The following is a 13069-nucleotide window of genomic DNA, read 5'->3' as shown; positions in this document are numbered from 1 at the left end:
TCGTGAGCGATGGAACAAGGGAAGAAAGGGAGAGGGTGGGGAGAGGGTGCACTCTGGAGCTGGCATTTGAACCCCTGAGTTTTCCTATTCCAAAATACCCAACTCTGGGCAATTGTCTCAATTCTAAACAATGGAATCCCTCTATTCAGGCTAATTCAGGCTGGTATTCTGTGACTGCTAATATAACAGCCCTACCTGGCAGATGGGTGGAAGGATCCCCATGTGCTATAGATGAAGAACTGATGGTGATGAGGTCCAGGACATAGTTCTCCTAGTAGGTGTCACGTGGAGGGGATATTAAGATGACTGCAGTAGTGAGTCACTGTGGGGGTGGAAGTCACTGAGCATCTGATAGGTGAGCCAGGTCTGGAAGTCAGGAAGGAGGATGGAAGGTCACCCACTGTGCCAAAGGCAGATGGGATGGTTTGAGGAGGATGGATGGCAAGGACACAAGACGTGTCAGGGTGTCGGGGCCAAGGGTAGCCCAACCGCCACTTCTCTCTTCTGAGTTAGGAGTGTGGGAGCTAAGCCTTCCGCTGGAGGCCCTGGGTAGAGGATGTTAGAGGAACATGTGACCTGTGACGGGGCTGAGGGGGCCCCTGTGGTAGTCACTGGTGCTAACTCTCTGGTTCTCGCCACCTTGAGGCCGATGGTGGCATTTACTTCCTGGCCTTATAGGTGAATGGAGCTGTGTGACTGCCTCTAGTGACAAGAGCCTTTTGTCAACGGAAACCCACTGGAACTCTCCTTGAGATAGTGGCTCTTCCGTTGACCAGGGTCCCTGACTATTCAATGAGCAGAGCCCACTCTGCAAACCTGCGATAGACATGTGACAGGGCAAGAGAAGGAACTTAGCGGTTCTTCGGTAATCCACTGGAAATGTAATATACAGTTGGATTAGGCTCTGTTTTTTTTTATTGTGGTAAAATAGACATAACATGGCATTTATCATTTTAACCATTTTCTTTTTTTAAATGGAGTTTTGCTCTTATTGCCCAGGCTGGAGTGCAGCAGCGCCATCTTGGCTCACGGCAACCTCCGCCTCCTGGGTTCAAGCGATTCTCCTGCCTCAGCCTCCCAAGTAGCTGGGATTACAGGTGCCTGCTACCACACCTTGCTAATTTTTGTATTTTTGGTAGAGACAGGGTTTCACCATGTTGGCCAGGCTAGTCTCGAACTCCTGAGCTCAGGTGATTTGCCCACATCGGCCTCCCAAAGTGCTGGAATTACAAGTGTGAGCCATTGCACCCAGCCATTTTAATCATTTTTGAGTGTATAGTTCAGTGGCAGAAGTACAACCACCACCACCATTCATCTCCAGAACTTTTTCATCTTCGCAAACTGAAACTCTATCCCCATTAAACACTGAATCCCCATTCCCCCTCCCTGCAGCCGCTGGTACCCACCATTCTATTTCTCTCTACTCTAGAGCCTTCTGTCTGACTACTCTAGAGCCTTCATATAAGTGGAATCCTACAGTATTTGTGCATTTGGGTCTGGCTTATTTCATTTAGCATAATATCCTCAAGGTTCATGCATGTTGTAGCAGGTGTCAGGATTCCCATTTTTTAAGGCTGGATCATCTTCTATTGTATGGATAGACTGCATTTTGCTTATTCATTCATCAGCTGATGAACATGTAGGTTGCCTCCACTTTTGGCCATTGTGAATAATGTTGCTATAAAACATTGGTGTATAAATATCTATTCAAATCTCTGCTTTTAGCCGGGCATGGTGGTTCATGCCTGTAATCCCAGCACTTTGGGAGGCCAAGGCGGGTGGATCACCTGAGGTCAGGAGTTCAAGACCAGCCTGGCCACCATGGTGAAACCCGGTCTCTACTAAAAATGCAAAAATTACAGGCATGGTGGTGTGTGCTTGTAATCCCAGCTATTCAGGAGGCTGAGGTAGAAGAATCACTTGAACCCAGGAGGTGGAGGTTGCAGTGAGCCGGATTGCGCCATTGCACTCCAGCCTGGATGACAAAATCAAAACTCTGTCTCAAAAACAAAACCAAAACAACAACAAAAACAAATAAACAAAATCTCTGCTTTCAGTTATTTGGACTGTACACCAGGAAGTGAAACTGCTGGGTTATACAGTAATTCTATGTTTAATTTTTTTCAGATACCGCCATACTGATTTCCATGGAAACTTTGTGGTTTTAAGTCACTGAGATCTGGAGTTGTTACTGCAAGACAACCTAGCCTGTCCTGATACTGCTCCATAGTCCAGATAATCTAGAATCAGCCAGGATTCTGATGAGGCCACAGTGGGGCAGACACAAGTGAGGAGTGTAGAATCTCAAAGGCTAAACCAACCCGAGTTAACCCAGCATGGTGTACGGTGATGAGGGTTAGCCAGCACTGGAATTACAGGTGTGATATGCCTCCTCTTGGGACCAAAGACATTAGGGCCAGGGTCTGGAACCAACCCTGTAGCCATATGGTTGTTTCTTAACAAACATAAACCCTCTACATGGTCACTTTGGGCCTCGAGACCCCAGCAACCCGTACATCCAAGGTTGCACACTTCAGTGGCTCCTAATAATGTCATCATAAATAGCCCTATTGAATAGAAATTTACATTTGCTGATCATGGCCCTGAGAATTTCAGCTTTTTGTTTTGTTTTGGTTTGTTTTTTTTTTTGAGACAAAGTCTCACTCTCTCACCCAGGCTGAAGTGTACCAGCGGCACAATCTCAGCTCACTGCAACCTCCACCTCCCAGATTCAAGTGATTCTTCTGCCTCAGCCTCCTGAGTAGCTGGGACTACAGGCATGCTCTACCACGCCCGGCTAATTTTGTATTTTAAGTAGAGATGGGGTTTCACCATGTTGGCCAGGCTGGTCTTGAACTCCTGACCTTAAGTGATCCACCCACCTTGACCTCCCAAAGTGCTGGGATTACAGGGGTGAGCCACTGCACCCATCGAATTTCAGCTTCTTAAGAGCAACTATGTTTCAAAAGTGTGGTGTGGGCTGAACCTGGTGGTTCATGCCTGTCATCCCAACACACTGGGAATCTGAGGTGGGAGGATCACCTGAGCCCAGAAGTTCAAGACCAGCCTGAGCAACACAGAGAGACCCCTATCTCTACAAATAATAATAATTAATTAGCCAGGCATGGTGGTGTGCATCTATAGCCTCAGATACTCAGGAGGCTGAGGCAGGAGGACTGGTTGAGACCAGAAGGTTGAGGCTGCAGTAAGCTATGATCATTCCACTGCACTCCAGTCTCGGCAACAGAACAAGACTCTGTCTCAAGAAAAGAAAAGAAAAAAAAAGATGTGGTGTGGGGTGCTTTCAGAGTCAAATGGACCCAGCTTTGAATCCTGACTCTGCCACTTCCCAACTGTATGGCTTGGAATAAGACCAAGCCTCAGTTTCTTCATCTGTAGTGTGAGGGTAGTACAAATTACATCACAGGGCTGGCGAAGACTAGGGAAAATGCCATGTCTGGTGCCTGGCACATAGCAGACACTCAGTAAACAGTCGCTGCTGTTTAGGAGCAGTCTTCTGTAAATCCATGATGAAGGCAGAGGTATCTCAGTCACCTTTCTAAAAATGGTCTTCTCCTTTGACAAGCTGGGTGCACCATTTAGAGTGTTCACGGATGCCCCTCTTGATGTAGAAAGCGAAGAGCCCAGGAATCTGAGGGTCACATGTTAATTCCACCAAGCTTTACTGAGAATCTCCCAGGAGCCAGTGCGGGGCTACAGGGATGACAGACACGGCCCCAGTCCTCGCAGAGCATTGGGAGTCTCTGGGGATGGGCCGGTGGAGACCATGGACAGCAGGGCCTGTCATCAGTAGAGTGGGTGGCCACTTGAGTGAGGGTGACACTGATCACAGCCAGAACTATGGCCTGGAGACTGGTCTCAGATCTTGAGCCTCAGGGTGGGAGTTGGGGAGATGGAGGGACCTGGAAGCATTGGAGGACTTCCGGAAAGAAAACCTTCCCTTCTGTATGAAAGGCAGCTCCTGGTCCCAGAGAACTTGGCAACTCCTTTCTGTGACCCTCAAAAGGGTAGCGCTGATGGAGGCTGTGCTGCTTGGGGAGAAGGAAAAAGTAGGACCCGATTCACTGTGAAGTGAGTCCCACCACCCACGCCAGCAGCCCCTGCCCACAAGTAGGATGGCGGGTCCCTGGGGAGAGAACACACCATGTCCTGTGCCAGTCAGGGAGCTCAGCTACTGTATGTAGCTGAAGGGCTGAGTGGAATTCGGGGTGCAGAGCTGAGGTGGTTGGTGGTATGCAGGGGCGCGAAAGGAGGCTGAAGGCGGGGTGGGGGGCCCAGCCCCAAGTCCTAGAGCGGCTGCTGGAGGAGTGAGATGAGCACACACAGTGGCTGTGCTAGTGGAATTAGAGATGCCCCAAGTCAGGAACCCGGAGCCCTGAGAGCTCCATGGGGAAAGAGAACAGCCCCCAGAGTGAAGGGGTGAGGGCGGAGTGTAGGTATGCACGGAATCTTCCAGCTGGAAGAGACCTTCAATGTCATCTCGTTCAACCTCCCACCTCATGAAATCTTTCAGTCTTCCAGTGCCCAACTGAGGGCATCCAACTCTATTTGGACACCTCAAGGTACTGGGAACTCACTCCCTTCCAGGCGGCTGACCTCAGAGACGCTCTGGAGACTGCGGGACCGCCAGGAGGGCTGTGGCGCTCCGACCTTGGCCCTGTAGAGCGGAGTGGCCTCCACTCCGCGGCGGCACCTGGCTGGGGGTTGCGGCGCGGATGGGCCGGCGCTGCTGTCCCCAGCCCCAGTGCTGAGGCGGGCAGAGAGCAGTGGGCTCTGGCGGAGGTCGGAAGAACTGCAGGGCGAAGGCCGCCGGGGGCTCCGCGGGCTGTGGGGGGAGGCACTTGACACCGGCCGGGGGAGAGGAGGGGCCGCTGTCCCTACGGCCAGTGCTGGATGCGGGGACCCAGCGCAGAGGCAGCGCCAGGTAGCGGGGCGCCCCGCGTGGGGAGGGCTGCGGCGAGGCCCCGGGCTCGGCTCCGACCTGAGGGGCTCGGAGTGGCCGAGAGCGCGGCCAAGGCGGGGTGCTCGGGCCCGGCGCCCGGTCGGGGCGGTGCGGGGTCCGGACCTCCGCCTCCCGGCGTGCGGGGACCCCGGCGGGGCCGCAGAGGCCGGGAAGTCGCGCCGAGGGCGCTAGGACCGGCCGCGCGCCCAGGCCGCTCCCGCCGCGGCGCCCCGGGGCCCCCCAGTCGGCGCTGCCTCCCGGGCCGGCTCCGCAGCGCCGGGGCCCGGGCCAGCGCGGCCGCGGGGGGCGAGCGGCGGGCGGAGGCCTGGGCCGGCGGGCGGCCGGAGGGAGGGAAGGAGGAAGGCGGAGAGAAGGGGTGGGAGGGGGGGACCCGGCGGAGGAGGCGGAGAGAGGGAGCGCGACAGCGAGCGGAGGGAGGGAGCGAGCGAGCGAGGCAGGCAGGCGGGCCGGGAGGGAGGGAGGGCGCGCGGGCGGCGGCGGCGGCGAGAGCAGAGGACGAGCCGGGACGCGGCGCCGCGGCACCAGGGCGCGCAGCCGGGCCGGCCCGACCCCACCGGCCACACGGTAATCAGCGCCGCTGCTGGCGGCCCGGGAGGCCGGCCCGGAGGCGGCGGGGAGCCGGGGAGCCGGGTGGGGGGCACCGCAGCGGGCAGTGCCCGGCCCGGGGCAGGCTCCCGGACCCCCGCAACTCCGCGCCGGGCGCCCGCGGGGCCGGGACTGCGGGCGGGGACGGCGGGCCGGGCTGGCCGGGCCGGCCCGGTCGGCGCGGGGGATTTGAGGGTTTGTTTATGTCCCCGCGGGCTCGGCAGGCGCCCCCTCCCGTCCCGCCCGCTCCCGGCGCGGACCCCCCTCTCCGCCCCCGCCCGGCTCCGGGCTCAAGTTCAAGTCTATACAATGCCGCGGGGGGCCCCTCCACCGCCGGCCTCCGCCGCTGTGCCCGGCTCGGCGCTGCCGCAGGGGCCCCGGCCGGGCCGCCCCCGCCTTCCGGGCTCTGCCCCCGCCCCTCGGCCCCGCCTGGAGTCCGCGGCCAGGGCGCCGGAGGGCGCAGACCCCGACCCAGAAGGATCGGCCCCCGCGGCGGCCCGGGGGAGCGGGGGAGGGGGCGGGGGCCGGGCTCCGCGGCGGCGGCAGAAAATGGCAGCCCAGCCTGGCTGGCACGACCCGGCCCCCCGCCCCTCCCCCCGGCGCCCGGCCCTCCTCGGCCCCGCGGGGCGGGGGACCCGGGAGGCCCCCGGGGGCGGGCCGAGGGGTGATTGCCGGGCCGGGCCGGAGAGCGCGGCGCCGCGATCCTCCTCCGGCCACCTGTGGCTGGGGGTGCGGGGCGCCGGCGGGTCCGGGAGGGGCGGCGGGCGGGCGAGAGCGCCTGTCTGGGGGGCACACCTCCCCGCGGAGTGCCAGCGGCACGGAGGTGGGGGTCGTCGTGCCCGGCTCCTCCCTGTCCCCACCGCGGGCCGTGGGAGCCGGGGCGGCCGCGGTGGCGGCGCCGCAATGTGGGGGCGGGGCGGGGGCGGGCGACGATCCCGGGCCCGGGCCGCGGGGGCCGGAAAACGCGGGGGTGGAAGCAGCGGGGCCGGGACCGGGAGCGGCTCGTCGGGGGGACGCCTGGGGTCGTCCCTGCAGCCCCCCTGCGCACATTCCCACGCACGCGGACACACTCACGCACACGCACCCCGCCGGGCCGGTGCAGACGTGTCCTTGAAAGCTTCGCATCTGCACAGTGAAGGACGAGGCCTCGCTGCGGCTGCGGAGCGGGGTCTTCAGCCCCAGGTCCCTACACCCCGGGAGACCCCGAGCTTCAGAGCCGCAGGCGGCCGCGGTCCGTGTCCCGCCCTCACCCCGCTCCCCTCCCCCAGGCCGCCCTGTCCTCCCTCCCCTTCGGCGCGGACCAGGCTGGCGCGGGTCCAGGGCCCGCCCCTGGCCTCCCCCAGCCCCTCATTGCTGGGGCCCGCGGCCCTGGGGCTGCCAAACTGCGTTTCGCTTTCCTGAAGCCTCCCTTCCTGGGGGCACCCTCTCCCACCTTAGCCCCCCTCTACCATTTCTCCCCGTCTTCTTATCCCCTCCGTCCTGCCACTCTCTCTCTGCTGCCAGTTGAGGAGGTGTTGGCGCCCTGGGCAGGAAGCAGTGCCCTCTGGTTCCCAGGGGCTGCCTCCTTCGGCTCCTGAGGGGAGCCCCCTGTGGCTGCACCTTGACCCAACATGGCGCCTGGCACCCAGCAGGGCAGCTCTGGCCTGCGGCGGGCGGCAGGCGGCAGGCGGGCGGATGGGCAGGGCCGGGCCCCAGAGTCTCGCAACTCCCCCCCCCTCAAACCAGCGGGGACAGAAGCCTTGGGGAGAAGCGCCCTCTGCCCTGTGACCCAACTTGCCCCTCACTGCCATGCCTAGAGACTGCCATCAGCATCCCTGGGGGCCTGCTCAGTCTTCATGTTTCACCCTAGGCTGCCAGTGGCTGAACCGCCTCCTGGGCGGGTGGCTGCGAAGGGATCCTGGGATCAGGTGCTGCTCCAGTGTCGCCTCCTCCCTCCCGGGCAGATGTGACAGCTGCAGCCAGGGGAGCTATTCTCCTTGCTGTTGCCAGGGTATTAGGACTGGCCTGTGGGATTTGGGGAGCCAGGCATCCCGGGGACCCTCTTGGGATGACTGGCAGGGGCCAGCTCCTGGTAGTTTTCTGAGCTACCTGCCTTTGGAGAGTTGAGTTGTGGGGAGTTCCTGCTGGGTTTCTGGGGCAAAATGGTCCCCCTTTGCCTCCAGGTTCCACCTAGGCCCTGGTTGGGCTGTGACAGGTGGCTGTCGGGGTGGGAGTGTGTGTGCCCAAGGGCCCAGGCCGACCTCTGCAGCAGCCCTGGCACCTGCCTTCCTCCCCTGATGGCTCCCCCTCTTCTATGCAGCCCCTTCCCAGATAAGCAGCTGCCTGTTCAGCCCCACCAAACTTCCCTTGTTACCCCACCCTGGCACCAGTGCCTTCCATAGGAGACTGGCCCTGAGAAAGGTGAATTCCTAGACTCAAGGAGTGGACTGGTCCACAGGGCCAGGGCTGCCTTCCGAGTCCTAGAGAAGCCTAGGAGAGGAGGCCAGCGGCCATCTGTCAGGGTGTCTACGGGCAGGATTCCTCTGTGGGGTGGGGGTTGGACTCGAGCCGGAAGGTCCATTCCAGCTTTGACATTCTATGACTCTGATTCTAGTTGTGGAATTTCAGACCCAGAAATGGGGACAGGGTGGTCTGTTTTTTGGCACAGGGCAGTAATTGGGGAAGGCTTCCAAGGAGGAGACAGGAGAGAGATCAGGGCCCCCAAGGGGTTGGGCCTTGGGAAGGAGAGGCAGTATGGGGAGGGTCCCTCCAAGAGACGGGTTGGTCACGTCTGACTCTGTAGAGGGTGTAAAAGTACAGCCTCTTTTAAGCCTCGGCACATGTGTGTCCTGTAGGTTTGTGTATAAATCCCCGTGTGTGGATAATTTGTGACGTTTCCTTTTCGAGTCCAATTCACAGTAAGCTCCTCAGTCCCTTATAGATGTTTTACTATTGCTTTCACACCCACCTCTTCCAGTGGTTCTCAGAAAGCTAGGAAGACAGGACAAGCCGGAAAATTTTTGTCCTGGGTCACTGGAAGGAAGAAGTGGAGTCTGCACCCAGGGGAAGGCGCCCCACTCGTACCGTGTCGGTGCCCCCTCTCAGTTTGTAATCTCCAGGGAACAGGGGCCTTGCCTCCCTGGGTCCCCGTTGGACCAGCAGCGAGGCCCCCCAGGGTGTCTGCTGAGTGAGGGGAGTGCTCTGCTGTCTTGCCCTCTCCCGGAGGCAGCTCTAGTGTGGGGCTCCCCTCTGCTGCTGTGCTCCATTCCCAGTGGCCACCGCCTACTTACAGGCCAGCTCCTCAGGCTCTCGCCTCCCTGAAAGACCCAAGTTCTTTCCCAGCAAAAGCCCAGACTCTCCTGAGGCTTCTCTTTTTGGGATCCAGGGAGAAAGAGGACTCTTAATAGGTGACTTTAAGCAGACCACCCTCTCCTCATCCTTTGATCTCAACTGTCAGCATTAGAACCCAAACCTTAGAATTGCAGGCTGGAAGAGGAGTTTAGCTCTGAGAGCTCTTGGAGCTGGGGCCAGGGCTGTTTGTGGGAGGTGGTGCCCGGTTCTTCCCAGGGTTGTCTGTGCTACCCAGAGCCTGAGGCCTGCAGGGCCGTTCACGTGCCGGTCACATGCCTCTCCCTGAGCACTTCCTTCTGCCTCCAACTTGCTGGCCTGGAGTCCTGGACTTGGTGCATGTCCTCCCCACCCTGTGCCCCCCTGGGAGTCGAGTGTGTCTCTGGCCTGTAGCAGGTAGGGGCAGCGCGTCTACCCTATGCTATTCCCCACGCTGCGGCCCTTGGGGAATAGCTTCCATTTCCCTTTGAATATTAGTAGATGAGCAGAAAGCCCGTCTGCAGCCCGCCTGGCCCGAGGCTGGGTTTCTGCAGGGACTTTGCTGTTCCTGAGCAGGGCTTTAAGAGGCCCCTAAAGGTGCCAGATTCCCTTGCACTTTCATTTTTGAGGGCTCATTTCCAATCATTTCTCTCTTTGGCGATTTTTTCCCTAAAAACATGACCAAATCTGAGATTCATGAAGTGTCAGCCTGAGATGTCTGTGTCCGAGCCTGCCTCCACTTGGCTAAGCGTGTGGGCAAGATGAGGTTCGGTGCATGTGTGTCTGTGCATGATGTGCGGGTACGTGGTGTGCTGCTGTGTGTGGATGGGGAGGACTTGCTTCCACATGAGCCAGTGTCAAGGCAGCGTGAGGCCCTCGAGCCACAGGGAGCTGCGCTCTGACTCCCAGCAGCAGGAAGTCGGGCAAGACCTTGATTCCCTGGGCCTCAGTTTCCTCACCTGTAACATGGGAGTGCACGTGGGTTCTGCCTACAGGTGGTTGTGAGGATGGAGTGAGATGATGTGCGTTACAGCCCTGGCAGAGCAGGAGCCCTCCTGCTAGCTGTGTCTGTTTTCATCATCTGGGCGGCTCACGTGGACTGGCACTGCAGGAAGTGCTCTGAGAAGCCTCGTCCACCTTCCTGTGTCTTTTGCAGAATCTTGGTCAGATGAGGAAAGTGCTGATTCTGATTCAAAATCCTGGGAGGTGGGAGGCTCCTCAGAGCCACTTAGCAATCTGATGAGTTGAACAATCACATGTCAACAGGTTGTTTTGCTTCCACCTGAAATCCCTCCTGCTGTAGTTTCAGCTGATCATTATTTTGTCTTGAGTGCAGCAGCACTTTCCCAACGTATTCACTTCCACTTTCCAGAGATGTGCCGAGCGTTTCCTGGAAGCCATGCCCTGTGCTGGCTTTGAGGGAACACAGTACATTTAGGATGCGCCCAGCTAATGCAGGACTGCAGAGTGGGACCAGGGTCACCAGAGAGGGAGAATAAAGTGCTTAAAGGAGAATGAGGTCACAACCCACTAAAGCGATCAGGAAGGCTTCTTGAAGGAGGTGGCATCTCAGAAGCGCCTCAGAGTACAGAAGTAGGGCTTTGGGGCTTCAGGGAAGAAGCCAGGCTGTCGGGGGCAGGGCATCATGGGGGTTGGCTGTAGTGTCCGGGAGATGGCCTTGGTCCTGGGTTGTGCTGGAGGACAGGCTGAGGCCTTGCCTTCGTTTGGGAAGGAGGTCTCTGTGCTCCGGGAACTCCTGTGTGGCTCATGGAGAACCGCCCTGGACTGCCTGAGTGTGGCGGCCAGTTGGGGGTGGGGGTGGAGAGAGGACAGCAGGGAGAGAGAGGAAGGGGCCAAATGAGCTCATTTGGTGTCAGATCCTGATTCTTTCTATTCTATATACTAGAGCTTAAGAGCTCAGACTCGGAGAGCAACAGAGCAGGGTTTAACTTACACTGACCCCAGGGGTTATGACGATTAAGGGGGAGGCCATGGTCAGGTCTGATCTGTGTTGGAGTGATGGTAGTCATGGTGAGGATGGGGTTGTAGTAGAAGGGTCTCTTTTGTGGCCTCCCCAGAGGTCTTCATGCCCCCCCCCTTTCCCCGTTGCCCACCCCACCAGCCTGAGACGCCTCTGCATCCAGAACATTCCTCCAAGTGACCACTAGTGCCAAGGAAATGGGGGGTGGAGACGTCAGGTTCCTGTCTCTGCTGCCTGACTCCACCCTGCCCCTCAACACACATGCGCTGGGGAGAACCGAGCCACCAACCCAGAGGAGAGGTGCCCTGCAGGCGGCCTAGGCCCCCCAGGCATGAGTGCAGGTGCCTGGCAGCCCCCTGCAAGAACAGTTGGTGGGCAGGGCCCTCTGGGCCAAATCTCCCTTGCTGATGACATCACAGGTCACCAGCCTGTCTGGAGGACAACAAGGGTGCTTGGTGGGCAGTGAGGGTTGGGGTAAGGGAGGCGCAGAGGCCCGGGGCTTTCCTAGCTAAATCCAGTATGGAGTGGCTATTTTTTTTATTTTTTTTCAGCAGTAGTTCTGCGTTGCCCACTGCTGTCCTGCTGTGGCCCCCTCTGACCCTTAAGGCTTCCCAGCCTTATTTAGATATCTGACCGGGTTCCTATTTTCTTTTTCCTGTGGTCATCGCCCTGCTCGCCACCATCCCTATTGATCTTCCCTCCCTGCTTCTGTTTCAAATGTCAAGGTCATTTTTAATTCTCAGCCAGTTATTAGCTGCCCCATCTGTGCACAGAGGGGACGGACAACCATCTCTTAGAGCCCAGTAACGGGAGAGCTGGAACTTGGGTCTCCTGACTCCTACTCTAGTGTTCTTCTTGCTGTAATGAAAGGGGAGAGGGGCTTGTTGCAGATGTTCCAGATCTGATGGATCAGCTAGGTCATGGGTTCCAATGATCCTTCCTTGAAAAGGTAAAAAGATGCTTAGAGAGGAGATTATGGGGCATGGAGTTAGATTTGTGGCTCACTAAGCTGTTTGTTGAGTGTGGGCTGTGTCCTGGGGAATACTTGGGAATGGCCATGGCCTGGGGGCAGGAGGCCTCTGGGGTGTCCCTCCTCTTCCACTCCCCAGAGGACCCCGGGAGGCACAGGGGGGTTCACCTCTGCCCATGCCAGGCCAGTAGGATGTCCCAGCACCCCAGCGAGCAGAACGTGTTTGGAAGGAGGCTTCGGGAAGGCTTGCATGATTACTTGTATAGCTTTCCAAAGTGGCAAATAAATGCACTGGGAAAGGGAAATCTACTTAGATTCCCTACAAGTCTTCGAAACAAGGTAGCAAGTGTGTCTGTTCTGATGCGTTAGATGCCCATGCAGTAGTGCTGTGGTTTAAAACAAAATGTTCATAGTGTAATCTCATTTTCAGGAAATTCTTTAAAATTGCTACAAATACGCACATTTATAGGTTTGCACATGCATGGAAAAGTTGTTCTGGAAGGATACGCACAAACCTGTCAACAGGTTTTTGCATTTTAACTTTATACACTTTTGTTTTATTTGAAAAAATGTAAATGAACTTGTGTTACTGTCTTAATAACAACAGAAATAAAACTACACTTTTGAAAAGCCCATGGAATATGGAAAAAAGAATTCAGTCGCGGAAGGCTGAGGGATGGACTCTTTTTTATAATGGGTAAGAAACTGGTTTAGAGACTGACAGCAAGGGCTAAGTTTACTCAGGTACGTGTCTTTTCTGGAAAGACTGCAGGGAGAAATATTGCAGATATAAGGCCTCTGAGCGAAGGCCTAGGCTGGCAGGGATTAGGTGAGAGCAGAAAATAGGCCGCTGACTGCATGCACCCTGGCCCACGCCAGGGACAGGGCACAAAGTTAGCTTTAGAGGATGGCGACTTGAAACACATTTCTGACCCAGGGTGAAGAACAAATCACCGAGGATCTTCCCCAAAAGCATCAGTCTGGTGGGCTGTCGTGGCCCAGAAGGTTCCTGGGGAACTGGAAGTGTAACTGTGGCCTGGCCCAGGGTGGCTCTCAGGTGGCCCAGCCCTGGCATAGTGAGAGCCTCTTGGGCGGCCTCACCCAAGAGAGACAAAGTGGGGCTTCAGGAGGTCCCACGAAGGAGTAGAAAGGGTGCCTAGAAACTTGCCTGGCATGTGGGCTCAACTCAGATATAGGAGTTCCAGACCAGGTGGCAGTGACCCAGGTGATGGGGTGGAGAGAT

At 57.7% G+C, this 13069-nt stretch overlaps 1 protein-coding gene across 3 annotated transcripts in view; it reads left to right on the top strand.

Moving 5' to 3' along the window:
* The first annotated feature begins 4784 nt into the window (after window positions 1-4784).
* DNMT3A (DNA methyltransferase 3 alpha) overlaps window positions 4785-13069 on the top strand; it is a 119413-nt gene continuing 111128 nt past the window's right edge. For 2 of the 3 annotated variants that reach the window (XM_074394926.1, XM_039477382.2), the window contains exon 1: window positions 5420-5548. The gene's annotated coding sequence lies outside the window, so the exon portion shown is untranslated. Of the gene's footprint in view, window positions 4946-5419; window positions 5549-13069 lie in introns of those variants that run through there. The other variant, XM_003935264.4, reaches the window with a different exon arrangement.

The sequence above is a fragment of the Saimiri boliviensis genome, chromosome 1 (genome assembly GCF_048565385.1).
Source record: "Saimiri boliviensis isolate mSaiBol1 chromosome 1, mSaiBol1.pri, whole genome shotgun sequence".
In the NCBI taxonomy this organism is placed as follows: domain Eukaryota; kingdom Metazoa; phylum Chordata; class Mammalia; order Primates; family Cebidae; genus Saimiri; species Saimiri boliviensis.
This window is presented reverse-complemented; position numbering and strand designations above follow the sequence as displayed.